Source organism: Apis cerana, linkage group LG9 (assembly GCF_029169275.1).
Source record: "Apis cerana isolate GH-2021 linkage group LG9, AcerK_1.0, whole genome shotgun sequence".
Classification (NCBI taxonomy): Eukaryota; Metazoa; Arthropoda; class Insecta; order Hymenoptera; family Apidae; genus Apis; species Apis cerana.
In genome coordinates this window covers 5,133,189-5,156,294 of record NC_083860.1, presented here as the reverse complement: position 1 = coordinate 5,156,294, position 23,106 = coordinate 5,133,189, and the positions used below count along the sequence as shown (strand labels likewise).

Below are 23,106 nucleotides of genomic sequence, written 5' to 3'. Positions count from 1 at the left end.
AGCGAATACTAATTATTCCGATGAATAAATTGAAAATTAACACGACGTACGTCATAGAATATATGCGTAACGTTAAAAGCTAATTCTATGAACATTTCTGTCGGAATGGTTTATTGTTATGCGATGTACCGATAAATGAACATTTTTAAACAAATGAATTTATAAATAGAAGAAAACGAATTACGCTGTATTTTTAATTAAAAAGAAAAAAAAACGAGAATGTTAAATATTCAATATTATCTCTTTTATTTTCAAATTCTAAACTTTTTATTTTAAAAAAAGGAGAGACAAAATTTAGTTTATTCTTCAATGTAAAATATTCATCGTTCCTATCAATCTCAATTAGTCGCACAAACGTGAATATTTTCATCGAAAACCATTCGTTAACAAAATTTGAGAGTTTTTTTTATAAAAAAAAAGAAAAACCAATTTATATGTACAATATATACGAGTAAATAACATTAAATTCCAATTCCAAATATACAATTAAAATTTCTTCTTCGAATCTAATTAAAAAAAACCATCTACATAACGAAACCACATTGATAAAAGGGTAAAAATTGACAAACGACGCGATAAGACGATTGAAATTTTTTATATCCTCACGAGAAATTGCTGTAAACAAATGAGAGAATCGATCATGAAGAAATGGAAGAAAGGAAGGGAAAGATGCAAGACGTTTCATCTTCGAAGACAAGACATTGCATCCGTTGTGGAAACGTGTAACAAATTCTTAAATTACGCGTCCGTGCGAGGCGAAACGGGATCCGTGAGTAAATTTAAATAACGGCAGGTGGTTGAGCAATTAGCGGCAGGCTGCGCCCTAGGAAAACGCCCTTCCGACGGGAACAACCGGAACAACGGCTGTGTTTATCTTCAATTCGTTCGAATGGTATTATTCGTCCAACGATCCTCCAACGAGCCGCGTCGTCCAATTAAAAATTGTCTTAAAAATTGAGCCCGCTTCTAATTAAGAGGGGATCCCTATGGGGAAAAAGAAAAGTTGCAGAAAGAATATTTTATGGGTGGCGTTAGGCGATATCAATGAGTGGAGATTATTACGAGAAAAATTGAAAAAAATTATTGTGTGGAATAATTCGAGTTTACGCGCAATTATCTCGAAGAGGAATTAACTCTATACAGAATTGCACGGTAAAAACTTTTATCTCGGGGTGAGATAGGCGCGGAAAAGGAACCAAGTGTATGTCGAACAACTGGCAAATGATCTACTTATTCCGATTAAATAATTTAATCTGACTTTTTCATTCGAATTTAAAATTCCTACGAGAAACATTCGCTCTCCCCTCTCTCCAAGTTGGAAACTTGTTATAAAATTAGACACAAGTTAAACAGGTCAGACCATCGAGAGCAAAGTTCGAGCAACGTGATGAAACGAGCGTGGCTCGATCCTTCGATGACTCTGTTCGAATAATAATAATAATAATAATTTAGTGGATAAATCATTTTCAGAGAGAGAGAGAATCTGTTGGGGAGAGCGTGTGTTTGGTAGATAACGAAGCCACTTCCCTGCCTTTTTCGAGGTTTCCAGTTCAACTCGTTACCCGTTGGTCGAAAGTTATCAGCGTAACTTCTGGCTGGTGGACGACAAAGTCGAGTTAGTACGGCTGCCGCAGCGGACCGTCATAGCCCGTAGGTGAAATATATGCTAATGCCACGGCACCATGCCCTGATGAACTGTACGCGGAGCACACACTGCGCGCCTGCGATATTTCTCATCGTCTCAACTCTCGAGTATCCATTTCGGATAAAAGTCCGAGTTTTCCCGATCGATTTTAACATTTCTGGCTCCGATCCCTCACGCACAATATCTACCATTTTGTATTTTCTCATCGCCACTTATTCATCGCTGTTATTTTTCTTTTTATTCCAAAGCTTCTCTCACTGACATCCAATTCGAACGAAAGTTCAATCTCTCCTCCCTTCGATCCGGAAAGAATCCAATCTTTCCAAAATTAATCTGTGGACAAACCTCCTCTTCCCTAAAAAAAAGAAAGAAGCATAAGAAGCAAATCAATACTCTAGATCGAAACGCTTGATCACCAGTTCAATCGCATTCCTGGGGGACGTCACCACCTCTATCTGTCCGCGTTATTGTCCTCGACTGCTCGAGCGACATCTACAGAGTTTCCCCGGAAGGGCACGTCTGAGCCGGTGTACAATGGAGGAACGGTGTTTACCTGGAGCAGAGACGACAGCTATATCAGCGCTGATTAAGAGGCATTCTCGGGGATTTGGGGGGGAAGGGGGATAGGGAAGGTGTCTCTCTCTCTCTCGTGGCGACATGTCTCGAAAAGAGACGCGATGGGCCACATCGGGGAACGGGGTGATAAATTAAGGCAGCATCCTCACACGCGATTGCTCCTTCGCTTTTGGAACGCATCCCCCTCCCCGACGCTCTCGAGCGATTCCCTTCTCTGGATATGGCGCCATGTGTTGCTGGAGGGATGATATACGAGAAATCGAGCGGCGAGTGAAATATCTATGGCCCAACCAAATGCGGGGGAGGAGGGAGCCCTGACAAAAGCAGAGAAATCTTGACTCGAACGATCCTTCGTTCCTGGTGAGATTTTCCCCTCTTTGTTGCGGTTTATTGCCGCTTCGTTTGCCTTCATTTATTGTGCGATCAAAATGTATGGAGTTTGTGGGAGAGTTGAGCTGGCTTATCAATGTTTTTGTCGAGTTATATATATATATATAATATATATATATATACACAAACGAAGAACAACTTTCGAAAGGAAATATTGAGAAACGATAAATTCATAAATTTTGGGAAATGGTATTCGTATCAAAAGAGAAAATTGTATCCCTTTTTTGATCTGAATTTGAACTGTTTCTATTTCAACGCTACTAAAATCTTCGAATCTTTTCTTTCTTTCTCTCTTTTTTTATTTTATACGATAAATTCTGATTTTAAATTATACGTTGAATTTCGATCGGAGAAAGTTTCTGTCCATTCGTTCCATTCGTTCAATATTTTTTTTTTTTTCGAATTATATTGTTAACCAAGGCGCTTTATCACGATTTCACGAAGACGTGGAAATTAGCGGAGGAAATCTAAGCGACAAATATGAATATGTCACGGTGAGCAAAGTTTGAACTCTACCGCACAGCTGCGACTGACGACTTATTTGTACTTCCTAGACGATCACGGTTTCCTCCGCTTTTCCTCACTGTGGCTAGCTTTACGAAATAATACAGGGTTAGTTATCAGAGCACGTGATTCGAGAAATGGAACGAATTAATTTCGTTGTATCAACTAAAAATCATTATTGATTCGAGACACTTTGAATAATTATATAAGAATTACATACGTGTAATAAATTTAATCAAATTTGTAGATATTAATATTTTTGATTCATTCATTATTAAAAATGGTAAAGCAGCATTAGCATGAATATTTACCTAATAAATAATATTTTTAATATATATTTTCGACAAAAAGAAAAGAAAGAAAGAATATTCATCTTCTTTCGTTATTTAATAAATTGTCACGTGATAATCTTCCATTATTTTCCTTTATCTATATAACGTATTTAATGTCAATTAATTCAGCCAGTTTATTTTATCCCGCTTTGGTCTCACGTTTCCTCGCCACTATCTTCAATATCAATTTAGCATAGTTGAACTATCCTACTAGGAAGATCAGGTTCTATAATGGAATCGAATCAAATTAAATTAATTTTATTATACGTAATAAAACGCTTAACATGCATTTTATATATATATATATTTGTACGATAAATACGGATCACTGAAATTTGAAAATTTATTCATCATGTGACCATATGTTTCGAAACTGATAAATGCAAATTATGCAAATTGGAACTAGATACATACTAAGTTTCGCAAATAGATCTATTTATTTCCCTACGTTCGTACGTAAATTTAATCGGGAATTTGAACATTAGCATGATGATTGTACCAATAATATATTTATATAATATAGAATTCTATATTGATATTACTCTACAATTATTAATAATTTTGTCAATAATATATCAACGACATTCTTCAACAATTGAATTTTAATAGGAATCTCTAACGATTCGATTTAATCATCGAAGATTAATATTTTTGGATCCACAATTGAGTTGATAACAATAATTAAAAAATTTCATAACTACAAATCCGCTCATATTTATTTTTACATCTAGTGTAAAAATATCAAATATTAAATTATACATCGATATTATTAAATTTATGGATAGATAGGGGATTCTTAAAGATATCAGAATCTTATTTCGATTTTTTCTTAAAATATCATTACCTCGATTTGCAATGAATGGTATCTTTATCCCGATTTATGGTGGTCATTTTCTCTACAAATCGATCCTTGGTGATTACTCGAGTATCGTGGATCTTTTTGCGGGCTTCTTTTCTTGTTCCAACTAATAATGCGTGTCCATCCTGGATCGGTAGTGGAATATAATCCATCGTTCCCACGGGTTTTCCTTCGGCGATACTGGGCCACGTTCTATCGCGATGAAATTGAGACTTGGAAAATTTTTATATTCGAGGATGCAATTCTACCGCGATAGGAAATTCTAAAGGGAATTGTGGAAACAAGAAAATCTAGTGATAAAAAGGAATGTTGGTAACGTTGGTAGAGGGAAAGATTCTGGAAATGAGGAAATCGGGGTAGAAACGCTAAAAAAGAAATTACTATCGTGCGCGAAAGTGGTGTGTAAAGTTGGGAAAAATATAAAAAGATAAGTTTAAAGGGTAGAAAGGCAATGAGTAGCATCGCGAAAGAAATTTCCATGAGTGGAAATACAACAGATTTCTTCCAATATAGACCATCTCTTCAAGGTTTTTCTTTAGATATTCCAGAATCTTGAGAAATGGAATAGATGGTTTCGAAATGGGGCGAAATTGAATTATAAAATTTTCTATAATGGAAACTTGACACTGTTAGTTCTATTGACCATTGCTGCATCAATATTGACAAACTTTGGACCGGGTCATAAGATAAACTGACCTCAATACGATGATAAAATTACACTTGTTTCACTCGAGGACTAAGTCAATCTTCTGTCCTATTTCTGTCTAGCAACAACTACAATTACTGAAAATGTATTATCTTTGAGTTGTTGAACTCTTTTGTAAAGGATAAAAAGAATCGTAGTGTAATGTACGTATAAAATTTAAAAAATTTCTTCTATACTATTTGTAAAAAAATACTGAAATATAAAAACGTGAATAGATTCTATGCACCATTCTAGTAAATAATGATAATATACTATATTCTATATACTATTTCATTCATAGAAGAATTGCTGAGAAATAGTGAAGACGAATACACTGTACATTTTATTGTATTTTATTCTGAAAAATTCAAATTGGATATATCATCAAAAAAGAACTTACATTTATGGATTTAGAAAATTTGAAAATTTTAATTATAATTTCTAATAGTTTAATAACAATTTTGGAAAAATTCCAAAAATAAGAATACATTTATTAATTTAATTAAAATGGAACGAGTAAAACGTTGTCAACTGCAACTGCTGCTGTTCGTCTCGCTGCTTATGACAGCAACAGAAACGCGCAATTTAGGTTTACGATTTAGTACGAATATGGATTTTGGAAACGTACGTAACTTTAGCTAAGCATGAACTATGAGAAACTACGAGGAATCCTACTCTTGTTGTTTCCAAAAAGAGAAAAGCAAAGACGAAACATTTCTAGAGATTAAACATGTTCATTATTAACAGATAAACATAAACTGTGGAAATTTTGAAGTTTTAATTATTTCAAGTTGATCAAATTGATTAATCAAATACTTTTATAAATAATTATTTGCTACAATCCGGATATTTTTAAGAAAAACTTACTACCTACTTTTACGTTTATATTCTACAGTTTTAATATGATGCTAATTTTTTAAAAATGCTGTTTTTTCAAGTAATAGAAACTTAATAAATAAAAGTAATTGTTAAAAATGGTAGAGAAATTAATCGATATTAAATTTCTTAACGACTTTACATTATAATAATGTGACGAAGAAAACTAAATGATAATTGACACGAATTTACAAGTTTCTTCACGAATACACGAATGACTTGAAAATCCTCAAGTATTTTTCAATTAAGCTCTCCCTTTCGTATCCTAAAAATTATCGATATTTAGAATGGAAACAAAAGAAAAGTTCTATCTATATTTCCGATATCTCACCGATATGGCCATTGGCAGTTGACATTCCATGGCTTATTTTTCCCTTCTTGTATTATCTTTTCACCTTGTCACGCAAGTTTGTCAAAAGATAGATTAGAATTAAAACGAAGAAAATCTGATTGGAAGTCAATGGAAATCCTTTTCAAAAATTCCTTCAAGAAAATCGTCCATTTATGATGAATCCCTTCGTTTCCAAACCAAGTTCCTTCTAAAAAAAAAAAAAAAATTATTAAACGCAAAGAATTCCTTTCCAAAAAGTTGCTCGAAAAAATCTTTAATTCAAACAACGACCCGACAAATATTTCGTAATCAACAAAATCCCAAAGAGAATCCACCCATCCAGGCGAAGTTTCATTAAAATCTCAGTAACGTTACCAAGGATTGGATCCAGTTCGGTTGATCCGCGTGGCCCGAAGGTGAAACATAGTAAATTGTCAGTGACAAGCGAACGTCCCGGATTAACGTTCTATTGGCAACGATTGAATGGTCTTTGCTGGTTCCGTGTTCAGGAATCCCGGCCCTTCCATGCGTTTCTCGTTCGCTCGTAAAACGCGGAGCAACCCGTGCTTGTCCCGGAACAAGCTCGACTAGTGCGTGTTCCGTTCGTTTTGCGGGTCGCATGTGTCGTGAAACGGTGATTTCCCAAGCGCCATCGTGATACACGCTTCCCTACGTCGACGATTATCCAATTATGACATTTCCAACCGCCTCTCTTCTTTTTTCCCCTCTCTCCCTCCCTTTCTCTCTCTCTCTCTTTTGCCCGTTCTTTATCCGCGCGACGATTGAAAAACCGTGGACAGTCGGGTCGCGAGTGGAATTTTCGATCGCAGCTTTTTTTCTATGGATCTTTCTATGGACGTCAGTCGATTTTACAAGGAGGGAGGGAGGGTTGAATAACACAAAAAACGAGCGGCGCATGCATAACGCCGATTTCACAACGTCGCTTTGCGTGAGAGGTGATTGACGCGACAAGTATCACGGCCAATAGAATAATTCTATCCAATGAAATTTGCGAGATCGATGTCTATTATGTATTTATCCGTTTCGCTCTCGTAAGAATTTTCGTGCGGAGAAGGGAGATGGAATTTACTTTCCGAACAAGCTCCATTTTCTCTTCTGCATCGAAGAACAAGTAGGATTTTGTTTAATCGAGGATTCTATATACGGAGAAATATGTATAGACACGCGTGCTTCGTATTTTTATACAATCCCCTCTGGAAATTTCACTTTCCAACCAGCTACAACGTGAACGTAACCTCGAAAATCAATAACCAATCGATTTCTCCCCAATTTGTTGCAAAATTTACAATTACAATTAATCGGGATCGCGCAATCTCTGCTACAACCGTGTTGAATTCATAATTAATAGTTGGCCATCGTGATCGAGGATTCCCCGGATTGTGTTGTAGAGATCGCAATTCGTGCCAGTGGCAGCTGGCCGCCGGCGAAAAGTTTCCAATTTAGTCAAATTTTACGCCGCACTGTCTATCTATTTACTTTTCCATGCGCCAGCTGGTGCACCAGGTATAACGGGTTTACGTACCGTTTCCTCCACCCCCTCCCTCCCCCCGTAATACCAGGCGAGTGTACCAAATTAGAACGGGGACGATCGTCCACGCCGAAACGTTCGAAACTAACCCCTCATTTCCGTAAGCGGATTTTCTGTTGCGCTGTGTACCCCTTCCCGTTGTGTGTGTGTCACTTGACTCGCACACCGGTATATTTGGTAGGGAACACGCGTGTGCACGCGAGAGAGGAGCGGATAGACTGCGCCGGAGATATTCGTTAGCGGAGCAGAGGCTGTAAAGAGCGGTATTAAACGGGGTGGGTATCAGGTGATCCTAACGAGCCGAGCGATTTATTTGCCGATCGAACCGCCAGGTGAATTAGTGCGTCGTAAACTGGCCAAGTACGTTGACTACGGGTTTAATTATTATTCGGGCGGTGATTTTAAGGTGGAGGGAGGGAGGGGATGGGTGAGGATGGGGTTGGATAAGATTGGGTATCGATCGTTGATTCGTGGTGAATAATTTCGACGAAATAATTCGAATGATCTGATCCGTTTGATTATATCTCTATTCTTAGGAAGGGGAATTAGGAACGATTTTGTGCTCGATATTAACTCGTTGATTTATTATTCAGGATATTGGGCGATGGTGGGGATCTTTATTGAGTGAAATTTGTTTAAGAAGAGAAATTCGGGTCGTGTGGTTTTAAGATGAGGGGATGGGTAAAGGATGGGATCGGATATATAAAGGATAGGTTGGATATATTTGATTTGTGGTGAATAATTTTGACGAAATATTTTCCAATGATCCGATGAATGGTTTTTAGAAAGTGGAATTGTCGTTTGAAGTAATTTTGTTGATTCGATATTAATGCATTGATTTATAATTTTCAATTTGTAAAAATTCTCGAAATTATTAACAGGATTATGGTATAGAAAGCTAAAACAGGAGATATATATTTCATTTGATTCGATATAACGAAGGTAAGCAGGTGCACACTATGAAGTAATTTATGTGTTAAACATCGGCCTACCTGCGTGTCGGTTCGTTACCTGTACAGTCCAGAATTAACTGAGAAATCAGTTGATTGGCCAATTTAGCGAAGCCGCAAAATCAATTGAACAACCATATTGGCGCACCTAACAAAACCCATTCATCCCAAACCTTTACGTTTCGCTTTTACTATCGATATTCTCTTCCTCCTTCCCACAGTTTCGATTAAAACAGATTAATCAAATTAAAGGATACATATTATCTGAAAAAGAAAAGGAGATAATTATTTTTACTGTCACTTTTTTTTAATATCTGTCTACATTTTGCTTTATACCTACGAAAAGAAAAAAAAATACCTTCGACGAATAATCTAAAAGAAACCAACATCAAAATTTAAATTTTCTTTCTTCGCAAAAATTAAATAACTTTCGTCGACTTGACGCTGTTTATACGCTCGATAGAAGAGAAAAAAAAAAAAAAAAAGAAAATTCGAAGTAGACAGGAGACAAAATTCAGGAGACGATCTTTTATTCGAGGAATCGAACGTCTTTCGACAATTGTTTTCTATCGTGCCGTGTTCACACACGTTCGTGGCGAATGCTCGTTTCGAGAGGTTTCGGTGGTCGTGCACCGTCGCACAAAGAGAGCGCACACACATATACACACGGTCCCACGCGCACCTGCCACGGCAAAGTTGATTTCCATGGAGGAAATTTCGCGTCACCTTGCCTCCTTCGGCTCGCGCAGCTTGTCCGAACTGTCAAAGATATCGAGGGCAGAAGAAAGATCGCACGGAATCGTCTATTCGACGAATCGATGGAAATTTCTGCCTCGTCGCGGAATATTTCCCTATCCAGCTCATACATTTATGTAAGCTCACGTATCTCCATCTGGAATGGACGCAGGATATTTGCTGTGATCCTTTTTTTTTTCTAGCGATGATTTCGGTCTGATAATGAAATGGAAATTGCAAGCTTGCGAAAGAGAGAGATTCAAATTCTCGAAGACTCAATCGTTCTCTTCTGTCCGAGTTTCTTTTTTCTTTTTTTGGTATTTATATTAAACGTGTTTCTGGATCTGTAAAAAAAAAAAAAGAAAGAGAGCAATTTAGAATAATTTATCAGATCCTGAGCGTGAAAATTCGAGTGTTGAGTTAAATTTTAAAATTACGATTGGGAGGAATCTGTGTTTTTTCATCTATATGCAAATTTTAGATGAAATTGTAATATTGATATTGTATTATATAATAAGAGTCATAAGCATATTGATCAATCTTGACTTTCTTTTTCGTTATAAATAATAAATTTCCAATCATAAAACGTTAACGAGCACTCCCTCCTCCACTCCATATAATTTTCATTATAAAGCACAAATTATGGATTTTAATTACACTTTTTAAAATAAATTTATCAATAATACATTTGCATTGATCGTTACCTAATTTCATAATCACCTACCTTAATCTAAAAAACAGAATAATCACAAATCAATCCGTCGCATAATATATATTTCATAAAATTTAATCGTGCATCCCATGATCATAAATATTTTTACAATCCCATATTATTCCTCGTAAATTCCACTCTTCCGTTTCCCTTGCTTTCAACCATCCTTGTCGCCAATTTCCTTCCCTCTTTCGTTCGTTTCTCTTTTTTATTCGTCAGAATCGTGATTCTTATTTATCGATGACAATCTTGTAATTAGGTATAGTAATCAGGTTTTTCCTCTTTATTTCGTGGAAATAATTCCTCGATATAGGACAGGGACATTCAATTGGATCGTTTTTTGCGCGAAAGATATCGAGACGATGGAATTGCGGAGGACTGGTTATGAAAACGCGTTGAAGAGGATTATTTGATTAACGACACTCGGTGTTATATCCATCCTTGCTTTATTATCTCGATCGATAAAGATCTGAATCATGACTACGAGACGTCGACTTTTAATGATATTTAAGATTAATTAACGGTACAATTGCCGCGATGGATGTCCTCGTTTGTGTTGCTCCTGTTAATTAGAATTATTGATGCTGCTTGCAAAGTGTTTGGAAACAGTCTTCTACTACGTGTTTTCATATTATTAATTATTTTACGAAGCTTCCAAGGCATATGATTATTTTCGAGAGAAATTTTAAATTTTCCTCGTCGAAGATTCTTAACTTTTTTGAGATGATTCATTTTTCCCTTTTATATTATAACAGCACGAAACATAAACTTCTAAAGTTGGGATCAATAATCCTAAAAAGTTGTTAAAAACTAATTAAAATTAATCGAACAGCATTAAAAAAAAAATCAAAAAAACCTCCAATCGAAAGAATGTATATATTTTTCATCAACTTAACAATCCTCCAAAATAAATTTCTTTATAACTTTCTCTCGCATCACGGAAGGAAACGAAGAAAACTATCCTCCTAAGGGGTGCAACGCAACAACGATATTTCACGTTTGGCCACTCTCTCTCTCTCTCTTCCTCTCTCTGTAGATGGAAGGACACGTTAAACGACGGTTTGTAAAGCCTCCAGCGGAGAGGATCTATCGATTCGTGGAGCGGAAAAAGGGTGGTCAGGGGTTGCAAGGGCGAAAAAAATTGTCGACGCCTGTCCCAGAAGAGGCGAACCTCGTGATAGGACACGAGCGGTGGATTGGAATGGGGCTCCTCGAGTGATTCATGGGGGTTGGATGCGGTCGTAAGGGTGGTGGAAGAGAGAGAGAGTCGAATGCAAAGCGTGTGCACAGGCGAGACGGGATGAAAAGTGTACCGATTCGACGTTCAAAAGCATTCGTCGTCGCATGCTTTCTCTCGATGGTAAGCGGCGCGTGCACTCGGCCCAATGGGTTTCAACCCCCAAAGAGACTCGAGTGGGGCGGAAGAAAGTGTCGAGTGGGCGACTGCCACTTCTAATCGGCCGTGAGTTCCTCGATACATACAGACTCCTCTTTTGCCTCGCTTGTTACCTCTCCACCCTTGTATCGAATGTATTTCGTAAACGTTGTTCACCCTCGAGTGGCATTTTTGAACTTTGTCCGCTTCGAGTGTTCGTTTCGAGCCTGTTTCGCATAAGGAGTACGAGTTTCTGTTTGATTTCGTTTGACAATTCAGTCGGGGGGGAGGGATCCTAGACCCTTCTTGTTTATGTTTCTCTTGCCAGCATCCAGGAAATGTTAAATACTCGTGAATGTTTCTTTATACAAATATATATAATAACATCTTGCTTTGGAAAATTTGTAATATTTCGTTATTATTATCATCATCATTGAATATTTTTGACGATTTCAAGAGAAGATATTTTTATTTAAAAAAACCTCGTGCACAGATGATCAAGAATTTGATGTAGCTGTGATATTTTCGTTTGTCATTTTATATATATATATATATATAATTGTAGAAAAATTAATACTTTCAATGTTATGATATACGATTTTCTTTATTTCTCGTAAAATGAACGACGGTTAAAATGTAAAAGAGCAATATTATTGGACCATTCGAAACAATCACGGCGTTCACTATTTAATAAAAACGTCTGCACAATCTCGATGGTCGCATTCATCTCGATTGTTCCTCTCTTTCGCAAAACCACCGGGGAGGAATTCAGAGCCGCATGCTGAATATCAGCCTCTGTAGGCCAATTGTAAATCCCGGATGTTTTCGCGGAGAATGGAGCACTCGGTAGAATGGTAGTCTCTTTTGTATCGAGGAAAAGTATAATGGTGAATGCTCGTATAAAAGTCACCCCTATGAGAGCACTCGTTAGCCTTCTTTCCTACACTTATCGGTTGTATACTGTAGAAAAAGTGTTGCAAGCCGAGCATTTGAACCGGAGAAGGGGGTAAATTAAACGCACACTTTAAGGATCCTTGTCTCGATAATACAGAAAATATAATGTGCGATTACAGAGGGAGGGAGTTGTTATTTTTAAACGTTAAAAAAAGTTTGAATTTTGAAGTCTTATCCATCTTGTTGTCATTTATTAAAGAAGAAAATTAAATGAAATAGAAATAGAGTAGAAATGTATAATAATAAAAAATCTTTATCGTGGATTTTATATTTATAAAAAATAGAATTAAAGAAGTAAATTAAATTTTGACAATAAAATTATTGTTTTATATAACAAGATATTCTCACATGCTTGAGATTATTATTGACGGAATGTTTTAATAATCGCAAATCGTCAAAATATACATTTGCCATACAGTGGGCACGTACAATCTCTGGATTTCAATTCATCTTACGAGACAGAGAGAAAGAGAGATTCCGCTCGAAAGATGCCTGACCACACGATGAATTATTCAGAAATGTTAGTGAACGCGTTAATATCATAACGTTTGCTCACCATTTGGAATGCATTTTCGGATTAATTCGCGCAGATCCTTCAGATTAGAGATCACGATCCTTGTGCTTGGATACGATATGCTAGATAAATCATGCTTCGAAGGATCTTGAACCATTTCGAAAGCTCGAATGCAAATCGTTTCTATTTTCTCTCTACATCCATCAATCGTATCAACTTAACCCGTTATCAGAATCATTTTTAATTTAACATCGTCCGCCAAAATTAATCAAATCCAGAATTAATTTTTTATCCCAACAAACGAAGCAGCTAAATTTTCATTAGCCAGTCCGCGCCTGATTCCGTGATTTCTCTACGCGAAAGGATCAACGTAAGGCCACGTCACGGTTGGCTTTGCCGTTGACACGGCCGACCCTTCCTCGCGCTCTCTTCCTCGTCGACGTCCTCGTTGTCGTCGATTCCCTTAGTCTCCGTACTTCTGTCCCCGGAGTGCACTCACGCCTACTTAGTGGAACAAAGTTACCCGTCACGCGAAATCCCAATCTCCCTGTCCCAATGCGTTGCCAGAGAAACACTGATCCTCGCCATTCCGCATCTTGATTGATCGCATCGAATCCACGTTCGCGTGCAACTTTGATAAACTTTGTTCAATTTCCTAGCTCTATGCTTTGATAAAACGTATATATATATATATATAAGGACGATTACACGTTTACATAGAATATAGAATAACCTGAAATTAAAATCGATACGAATTATTATAATTACTGGTATAATTATGTTATACGTACAAATCGATCGAACAAACTGTTTCGAAATTGGATATTGATATGTAATAGCTGGCGAGTTTAATTCGAGGTGTAGGATAAAAATGCAGGGTAGCCAGGGGCACGAGTGGTTTCATTAATCAAGAACGATGGCTCGCGAACGATAAGAAATAGAACTCTCCATCGCGAGCCTCGCTGCTTCGTGAACTTCGTAGACTTATCGGAACAAGATAATGGTAGTTCGTGACACGGAGCTGTCCAGGAGGAAGGCAATTTCGCAGTTCCTTCCGTAGTACTTACCTGAGAGGTGTTTTACAGTTTGATTGACCGTATCGTTATTGTAATGGAACGATTGTTTCTTTTTCTAAAATCTTCTCCTTTCTTACTTTTTTGCCGGTTATTCAGAGAAAAGTGAATATTTATTTTAAACGAATTCAACAAGTTTTCAAAGTTCGAATATTAGTAGTGTTGGATTCTTTTTGGTAAAATTACATTTTTTTCAAAGAAATCTTTGAAAATCTTCTTGTATAAATATAGCTGAAAGGAGATGAAAGTTTATTTAAATTAAAAGGATTCGATTTCGTTAAATTTCTATGTCGAAAGTAGTGTAGAGACTTTTTTCGTAATAAATAAATTATTTAAATAAGATTGTTTTTAGAAAGAGATATATTAAATTAATTCTAAAATTATGGTATCTATTTGAAAGAGAAGACAGAATTAATTTGGACTACACGGGAATTGGGAAACAGTTTACTTTCAAAGATAGAAATCCTATTGGAATAGTCATAAAATTCCAAACTCACTTTGATCAATTCGATTCTATTCTCGATCCTGCTCGAATATATACCGTGATTTCGTGTCTCGAAATACTTACTTAAAAGAGAGACAGTTCAAATATGGTCTCTCAATCTCGAAATCTATTTATAATATTTCGTGTCTGTCGCTGCCTCGAACATTACCAAGTCACGCGAAACACCGTCTTCCTAAAATATAATTTATAGACAGTCAATAAACGTTCTTTTCAGACAACTGGAGTCTATTAAACTAGAATTCAACGTTGCATTATCTTCACGTGCTTAGATCTCAGGAATCTGGCGTGGAAAATGCACGTGTAATTGGCGCAGTAATGCAAACATAATGGCACGTGATACGATGATATCTCGCGCCATCAATCATCCAGAATCCTCCTTCTTCTTCCACCCCCATCGAACAAATTCTCCATTCTCACCCCTGTTTCCATGCTCAAACACTCCACTCGAAACGTATAATCCAAAGAATACGCATCTATCGGAAGAGGTTCTCCTTCTAAAAAAAAAAAAAAAAAATAAAAAATAAAAAAGAAGAAAAATAAGAATGGGGAAGAGATGAGTGTTCCCTTTGCCGATTCTCTCGCGCGATTCGTTTTCTACCAAATAGCCAGTCGTTTTGGGAGCTTTATCGAAAAATCCAGAAGAGAAACGGAAGGCTTTCTTTGCGATTCGAATCCTTTGGGACGTTCCGAGTTTCGGGGAAACATTCCTCGACAAAATGGCGTTGACGAAGGAGGATCGTTCGTACGGCAATTCCTTCTTTTATGGAATACGTATGTTACGTTCTATTTTCAGCGGATGCAGTAACTGGAATTCTGCTTCAGAGAAACGTTTCTCTTCCTTTTTATACTCATTACGCGTAGTCTTCATGGTTTTCTCCCCCGATTCGAGTATATGGATACATCTCGGAAATAAAGAATTCATTTAATAATTTTTTACGTTTAATCCTTTGTTTTCAATCCTAAGTATTTTCTTTCCTTCTTCCTTCTCTGCAATTTATCGAGTAAACGAGTTTATTGTTCCTGTTATCGTCAATAACAAAAATTCCACGTATGACCGATTGCGCATCGTGTTTTACAATAAAAGAAAATGATACTGGATCCGATTTTTAACTATCTCGTGACGTTTTGTCGAGGATCGGTACGAACAACCAGATAAACGCCCGTCTCGTTCCCCCGTTGATAATCGAACGTTCGTTTTATGTAAAATTTTATGACGTACCGATGCCCGTTGGTTGGGTCTTCGATCGGCGATCATAAATTTTCAAATGCAATACCGAAACGGAATGGTTAACGGAAGGGATTGGATTTATTTTTGTTCGTAACGCGACTCATATGTTGGCCACGGAAATATGGGATGAGAAAGGGAATAAAAATATTACGTATAACTCTTTCTTGGTACAAACAGAATTAAATATCATTCGAATCGATCGATCTTTGCGCCAATTTGATCTTTGTTACACGCAATTCGATAATACGAAGATTTCCAATTTTCTTTGAATGAAATTTCTTTTTCTAGAAAACTAAATCTTTCTCGCAGCTGTATTAGAATACAGAATATATTATATTTGATTCCACGTATGTAATTAGAAACACGTAGCAGCTATTAACCTACATTTTTGTTATCGTAAATCTACAAGCTCCATTTTCATTTCTTTTACTTACAGTAAAATCCATACACGGTCATTTTTAAAAATTCCATTTCATAGCAGAGAAACAAATCACAAAACATTGTTCGATGATCAAATAAGAAGAATACTTTAGGAATTGAAAGATTCACGAGACGTAACGATAAAATCATCGTATTCTCATCAAATTCCAGCGACGATCCCTCGTAATGCTCTAATCAATTCGATCTGGACGTTCTCTGGACGCGACCTTTTCAAAAAAAAAAAAAAAAAAGTTATCCCGTCGCAGGGATCAAAGAGGAATAACCCAAAGAGGGGAAAAGGCATCCGCTGTGCAAATTTCGGATTTCTTGTTATCCCGACAATGTGCGACGGGGGTCTTGGTTTTCATTCACCAAATTAGAGATGCAGCTGCCGCGGATTCCATCAATAGAAGGCTCGCGTCAAGCCTCAGCTGGAGAGAGAAACAAGTATTCGGTCCTTTTGATGTGACTGCTTCTACCCCACCGGTATCAACCGCACAAGAATCCACGTGGCACCGCCCCAAAACCCGGCTAAGGGTTGTCAATACGATGGCAAAACAGTGGTAACGCCTTCTCTCGACTGACGACCATCTTCGTCGAGGAGAACCGCGTGCATTCTGTAAAAAAGGGAGGATATATATTAATGAAATTCAAGAAGGATTGACTTGTGAATTTAGCGAATCCTTCGATCCTTCTTCCTCCACGGAATACAAAATACCATTATAATTCTATACAAATCGAATAGCGTTTCTCTCTTATTCAGCTTGCAATATAAACTTACGCGTGACTCTGTTACGAAGTAATTGTCTGCCAAGTTTCCATCGAATCTATCTTCCACTCCGCGATGTATAAGTTTATTGACAACGGCCGCGCGAAAGCGAAGGGACAAGTCCGCCACCATTTAAAGATGGTGGCTCAACCCTCGGCCGATGATCGATCGCCTTAATAGAATAATCTAGAAACCGTTCAAGCTCCCAGCCATCGAACACGGCGGTGTGTCGCAAGCTTTTGTAAACAGTGGGCTTCCTTCGTCGATGACACACGACACGACCAAGAGCAACGTGGTATCCACGTTGCTTTGCCACGCAACCGTTATCCAACACCCTGTATCCAACCGTATGACCTGGCACAATACCGGTACCTGTGTACACACAACCCGGCCAATCTAAACTACTGCTGCTACACAAACGTGGTACATTGTGCGATCTTTGGCGATCGAGGCACGCTACGTTCCATTACCACGCGGTTTTTATATCCTCTGATAATGACCAACGCCTCCACCCTTCGTGGGAGGGAAGCCGGCAAACATGACGTGTTACGATGTGCACGTGACTGGTCGAGAATGGATTGTGCAATGTTTAAGGATCGAATTAACTGTAATGCTGTGTAATGTAATTACGTTGATGTTTTGCTGTAATAGAATTCTAGATTCTATTTTCTTTTTTTTTTAAATTATAAGCAACATAGGACGTTTTAATTTTCGTATTGATTTATCTAGAAATGCGATTAGTTTAGGAGAATAAAAGGAAGAAGAGTTGCGAATGATTCAATAGAGGAAATAGAATCGAAGAAAAGAATTTACGTAATTGTCTCTAATCTTTTTAGAATTCTTATTTGTTAGGGGAACGAGAAATCCTAATTAAGGTTTTTTTTTTTTAATTCTAATTTCTTCTGGATCGTTTTAAAAGAAACGGTGCATTCTTCGCGAATACAACTTTTCGTAGCTGCTTTCAGAAAGGAAACTCCCTTCTTCTTGAACAACAGAGGCAGAGACCTATTTTCTTGACATGAAGAACAACCGCAGCAAGGCTTTCTAAGTTCAGACGCGTGTAGCGCGGCACGTCCAACATTTTGTTTTCCCAGCTTAAGGTAGGAGGATTTCTTTTCTGATTATCCAGGACACATACTATTTTATTTTGTTAGCGAACGAGATTTAAGGTAATAAATAAAGGGTAAGTGTCTCGAATACGGAATCGAGAATTCCCTTGAGAATTTAAAAAGTTTTTCTTTCAACAATTCGTCATCACATTTCTTAAACTATTACGTTCACCTAACGATTGTTAAACTTCTATTATTAGATAATACAAAATATATAAATTTGTTATAAAACAAGATATGAAAAACAACACAGAAAGATCGCTAATTTCAATTGACTAATTATTCGTTTTCTGAAAAGAATCAAATTTTTCTTTCTATTCATACGTGTTCGAGATTCACATATAGATCCTTAATATTCCAAATCTTCGTAATTGCCAAACTATCTTCGTGTATTCACGTGTTATCCAGAAACATTGAAAGTTCAGGTTGGTTGCCGGTTAATCGGTTCAATGGAAAGGACAAGCTTAAGTTTTAAACCAGCGAAGAAGCTCCTCTCCATTGGGGTGAAAATTAATCGACGCCACGATGGTTTCGCGCAAGCTAATCGACCCGTGACCCGAATTTCATTAATGCGCCCGGCCAAGATTTCCAGCAGAGTTGTCCTCCATGCCGGAAAACGATCGTCGACCATGTTCGCTTTTACGTTCCTCGAGAACGTTGTCTAAGCAGTGGACCAACTTTCGTGAAATTAACTTCGCTCAATTAAGTCCTCGAATCGAACTTCCTCGGCTCTCTCGCGAGGGGGACAGTGAAAAGAACGAAAAAAAGGATAATGAATACCTTTCTCCTCCTCCTCCTCCTCCTCCTTCTTCTTCTTCTTACGTTGACTTCTTTCGTTTCTCCTCCCTTTTGAACGCCTATTTTTCCCCGGGAATGCGCTCGTTTAATCTACTCGGCGATCGAATAAATTTTCTAAGTAATTGATCGTCTATCTCCAGCCTCGTGCTGAAAAATTATCGCTGCCTTGTAAACGAGTGGACAGAAGAACAACAAGAAGATTTGTAATAAATTTGTTGTTGAAAAATCGAAAGTGTCTTTAAAGAAAGAAAGAGGGAGAAGATCAAGAACGAAGCCTGTAAATCCTAAATCCTTTGCCTCGAGGCAAATTCAATCTCAACAATTATTTCTAAAAAGTCGCTTTTGAAAAACTAAATTCTAACCGCGTTAAGAGAGACAAGAGTCCATTTTTCTTCCTCTTCGAGCTCTCGAAATTGGCTCGTAACGAAACTGGCGTAATCAAACGGGCGAACAAAGGTCAACATCGTTGCGGCCAGTTACGCGTTACCGAGCAAACCATGGCTAATAGCGAAATCTCTGCGGAGTGATGGGGGCCAATTCGTGGAATTCGGGGTAGCAGAGAAGCAGACGCGTCAAGGGGGTGCACCGTGGCTTCTGCCTCTTTCCACAGCGCTCGTTGCAACCGCTGTGGTAAACCGCCGTGTGCACGCATGTGCGAGCCCATATCTGATCGGGTGCTTTGCGCGATCATCTCTCTCGTCGTTGAAACGCACGTCAGTGGCTGACCATGTAGCACACAGGCCAGGTTTTGCGGCGAGTTAGAGCACATGTATATATATATATCTTTCCTCCATAACCGAGGGCTATAACGGTGAAATAATACGTGATTTATACGAATCACAATGATTTATTGGCCCTGCTACGCTCATTTGGCCAAAGTAAACTCTCCTTTCGTGTCGCGAGCACGATTTCGTGAGATTTATACCTTTTGACTTCTGATTCGTTGACGAAGAAAGAAAAATGATTAAACTTAACGCCCCGTTCCTTATAATATTCAAATATTCCGTGCCGTTATTAATTCCCTTTACACTCGGTTTCGTATCTTGCGAATGCACCGTGTATCGACAGATGAACTAAATAGTAACTCATCACTCCGTGAACAATGTCTAGCGTTAAATAACCTTTGACAGTTCCCTAGTCGGTTGACCGTATCGCGCAAACGGATAAACAGTTCGATGATAATACCGATTAACCGAATAATTATTCGGTGCATCAGAATTCAACGATCCTCGGGAGAAGAGTTAGTTACAGCGTACGTGGTTAGAATTAATCAATCGTTCGCGAACGATATTCTCGTCGCGGTGGAAATTACGTGTACACCATTCTATGTATATACATTGTTTCTTCAAGTCGCCTGAAGAAATGGAATTCGTCGTTAATTAATATAAATTCGAGATTCTATTTATTTTCTTAAATATTTCAATTTGGGAAGAGAGTCTTAAAATGTCTTAAAATAAAATTTTACAAATGAATCGACAGAAAGGAAAATAATAACAAAGTTCCATTAACAGAGAAGGGACATTATTTCTTCTTCAACGACATACCACTCCACTTCCTAACTTTAATCCAACGCCGCATCCATCTCGAGAGAATTTAAAATTTAAAATCATTTCAAATCCCAGAAGAGTTTTCATTCGTTCATTCTCTCTCTCTCTTTTTCTCTTTTTTTCATTTAACAACGTCTTGTAACACGTATCTAATTCGTAATGCGTATCTGATTCGAAAAAAATTCGCGAAAAGGGGTGGAGGAGTGTAGGATTCGAGTCACGCGAGAAATCGATGCAGAAAACCTTAAGAGTCAGGCCTCCTCCTGTCGCAGGGGGGCACGTTTTGCCGTGGACAGAGGGGAGAATCCCTTTAGGGGTTGACCTAATTTGTCAAGATCATTCGTATTCGGTGTAGAGTGTAGGTTGGCGAGTGTCCCAACTCGTGATAGCAGGGATGAGGAAAGAGAGGAAAGAGTGGAGAATCAACCTTCACCAGGGTTACATGGATGAAAAGGAGGCACGTTGGTTAGGAAGGTCTTCTCTCGTGTAAGTCTCTCTCTCTTTCTCTGGCGATGCTGGCTGGCTGGCATCCTCTTGGCTACTTTGTATGCCAGAAAGAAAATCCCTTCTTGCGACACTGACGTGTTCATTTCTCGACAGTCTGTTTGGCCAATTGCACTCGGCTTCCTTTTTATACCTTCTCTTCGACGCGAGATCTCTTCCAGGGATCTTTGGAAACTGCTGAGATCTCGAGTTATAATGGATTTTCCCGTGATCTTTCTTTGGAGATTTGAATTTCCTTGCTTTTATTTGATTTATCTGGCGAGAGGCACGAAAAGGATTGTTAAATATCTTGCAAAAAATATGAAAAGTTGCATTTATGATTAATTAGGTATTTTTCTTGTTTAATAGTTACTTGATAATTAAATTAGAAAATGAGCAAATATCGATCCCAGAAATTCAGAAAATCGATCCTTCCAAATATTAAACTTGTTTTCTATCTCTTGAATTTAAAATTCAACCTAATATACGCTTTGTTAATCAAATGATATATGTTTGAATGAAATGCTTCTTCAACCCGTTAAACAATTTGATTCCACATTTCATATATCGATTGATCACGATTTAAATGGAGCAAAATATTACGGAATAAATAATAAATAACTCAAATTAAACCACCTATAAGCTGTTCGAGAGATAGAAACCTAGCTAGAAGAAAAAGTTGCAGAACGAGAATCACGAATGTTCAATTACTCGGAAGATTTCGCGCGAAGAAGTCATTTCTGATAAATTGCCAGCTAATTAATCGTTCTCATAATTACTTATAATCCCTCTAATTAGCGTTTAATGCTTTCCGATAACCGTGCTCCACCCATCCTCTCTCCTAATTAGTCCCCAGGAGAGGTGCAACGGGACAAGCATTCCCGTTCCTTATCTCCGCGACTTTCGCATCTCTTAACTTATTCTTAGGTTAATTGGTACCTGGTCGTTCCGCTGGCCAATTATAATTTATCCACACGCAGCCACGATAACGTTATCGATATTCTAGGGCAGGGATACCTCTCCGCTGCATTCGCGTGCTGCGTGCTGCGCGTGAGAAATGGATAAAGGCGAATATTTATAGGTCGAGTTCCCGCCACGTTACGGGGAACGTATATATCAGATGCGTGGACGGTACCTTATGCCGAGTTCTCACGTTATCGCGTGGCGCACAATCGAATCGTCTTCCCGCGGTTTAATACAGTTTTCGTTAAAATGCTTCGAACAACGGGCGCATTGAATAATTTATCACTCGTCACACGCGGGTTATTACGCATTATCTGAATGGAATTGTCACATATTTTTTGGAATGATAATATATATATATATATTCGAATAATATTTCTTTTCTTTCTTGTAATTTTATCATGAAAATTTTAACGTACGTAGTTAATCAGGATTCTTAGATTTTAGAAGTTTTGAAGTTTAATTTGGATAATTTTGGACAAAACGAGGAATTAAACTCTGACTCAGTTTCCGAGCTACTTTTCCAATTTTCTATCCACTTTAATTCTAATCAAGTTTAATATGTCTAACTTTATTAGACCGGTGAGTTCCACCGTTGAATGAAATAATCCGTATGTACAGAAGTTGAGCCGATGTGCACGCGTCCCTACACACATGATTGCGTTTTATAGAGGCGCACACAGTGTTGCGAACACCGGAAGAGACACACACTGTTCCAAATAATAGCCGACGTGTGCTGTAAAATGGATGCGAATTTCGTTGATCGAATAAATCTCGCCAGCAATATCCGTTCATCGACCTAACATGTGATCCTATCTTTCTGTCTCCTGAATTATACGAACTAATAAAATTATAAATCAATGTTAATGCATCAAACATCGATATTCGAAATAAATTTACGCAAATGATAGATTGTATAGAGAAAGAAAATTTACGTGAAAAATGTGAAAAAAGGATTAATCTTACCTCTTGTTCTCTCCTCCACACAATTTGAGGAAAAAGTTTAACAGTTCTATTTATTATTCCCTAATTTTATATATGGATATGCAATAATCCTTTGCCACTGAAGCCACGTGTGAATCAAAGCAACTGCGGGGAACATAATTATAATTAAGTAAACGTGCACAACCGTGGACTAACGAACGAGGAGTAAGGACAAACCGTGCACAATGCGGAGCCCGCACTTGTTTGTAAGTTCAAGTGAACGTGCCTTCTGCACGGTTA

General features: G+C 37.8%; 1 protein-coding gene and 1 long non-coding RNA gene across 11 annotated transcripts in view; one reads left to right on the top strand and one right to left on the bottom strand.

The window, feature by feature from the left end:
- LOC108004004 (fasciclin-1) overlaps positions 1-23,106 on the top strand; it is a 300,543-nt gene that overhangs the window by 65,624 nt on the left and 211,813 nt on the right. The gene's annotated exons all lie outside the window — the stretch shown is intronic.
- On the bottom strand, positions 438-20,152 carry LOC108004083 (uncharacterized). Of its 5 annotated transcripts, XR_009831079.1 has the most exons (7): positions 16,995-20,152; positions 14,629-16,830; positions 6,574-9,776; positions 6,199-6,406; positions 4,292-4,498; positions 2,062-2,198; positions 438-2,000 (listed from the first exon to the last, which is right to left on the bottom strand). It is a non-coding gene; the product is annotated as an uncharacterized LOC108004083 (long non-coding RNA). The 5 variants fall into 5 exon arrangements; XR_009831078.1 differs by lacking the exons at positions 438-2,000; positions 2,062-2,198; positions 4,292-4,498; positions 6,199-6,406; positions 6,574-9,776 and adding exons at positions 12,635-13,720; positions 14,055-14,291 and having other exon boundaries at positions 14,629-15,059; positions 15,785-16,830; positions 16,995-20,113; XR_009831077.1 differs by lacking the exons at positions 438-2,000; positions 2,062-2,198; positions 4,292-4,498; positions 6,199-6,406; positions 6,574-9,776 and adding exons at positions 12,635-13,720; positions 14,055-14,291 and having other exon boundaries at positions 16,995-20,119.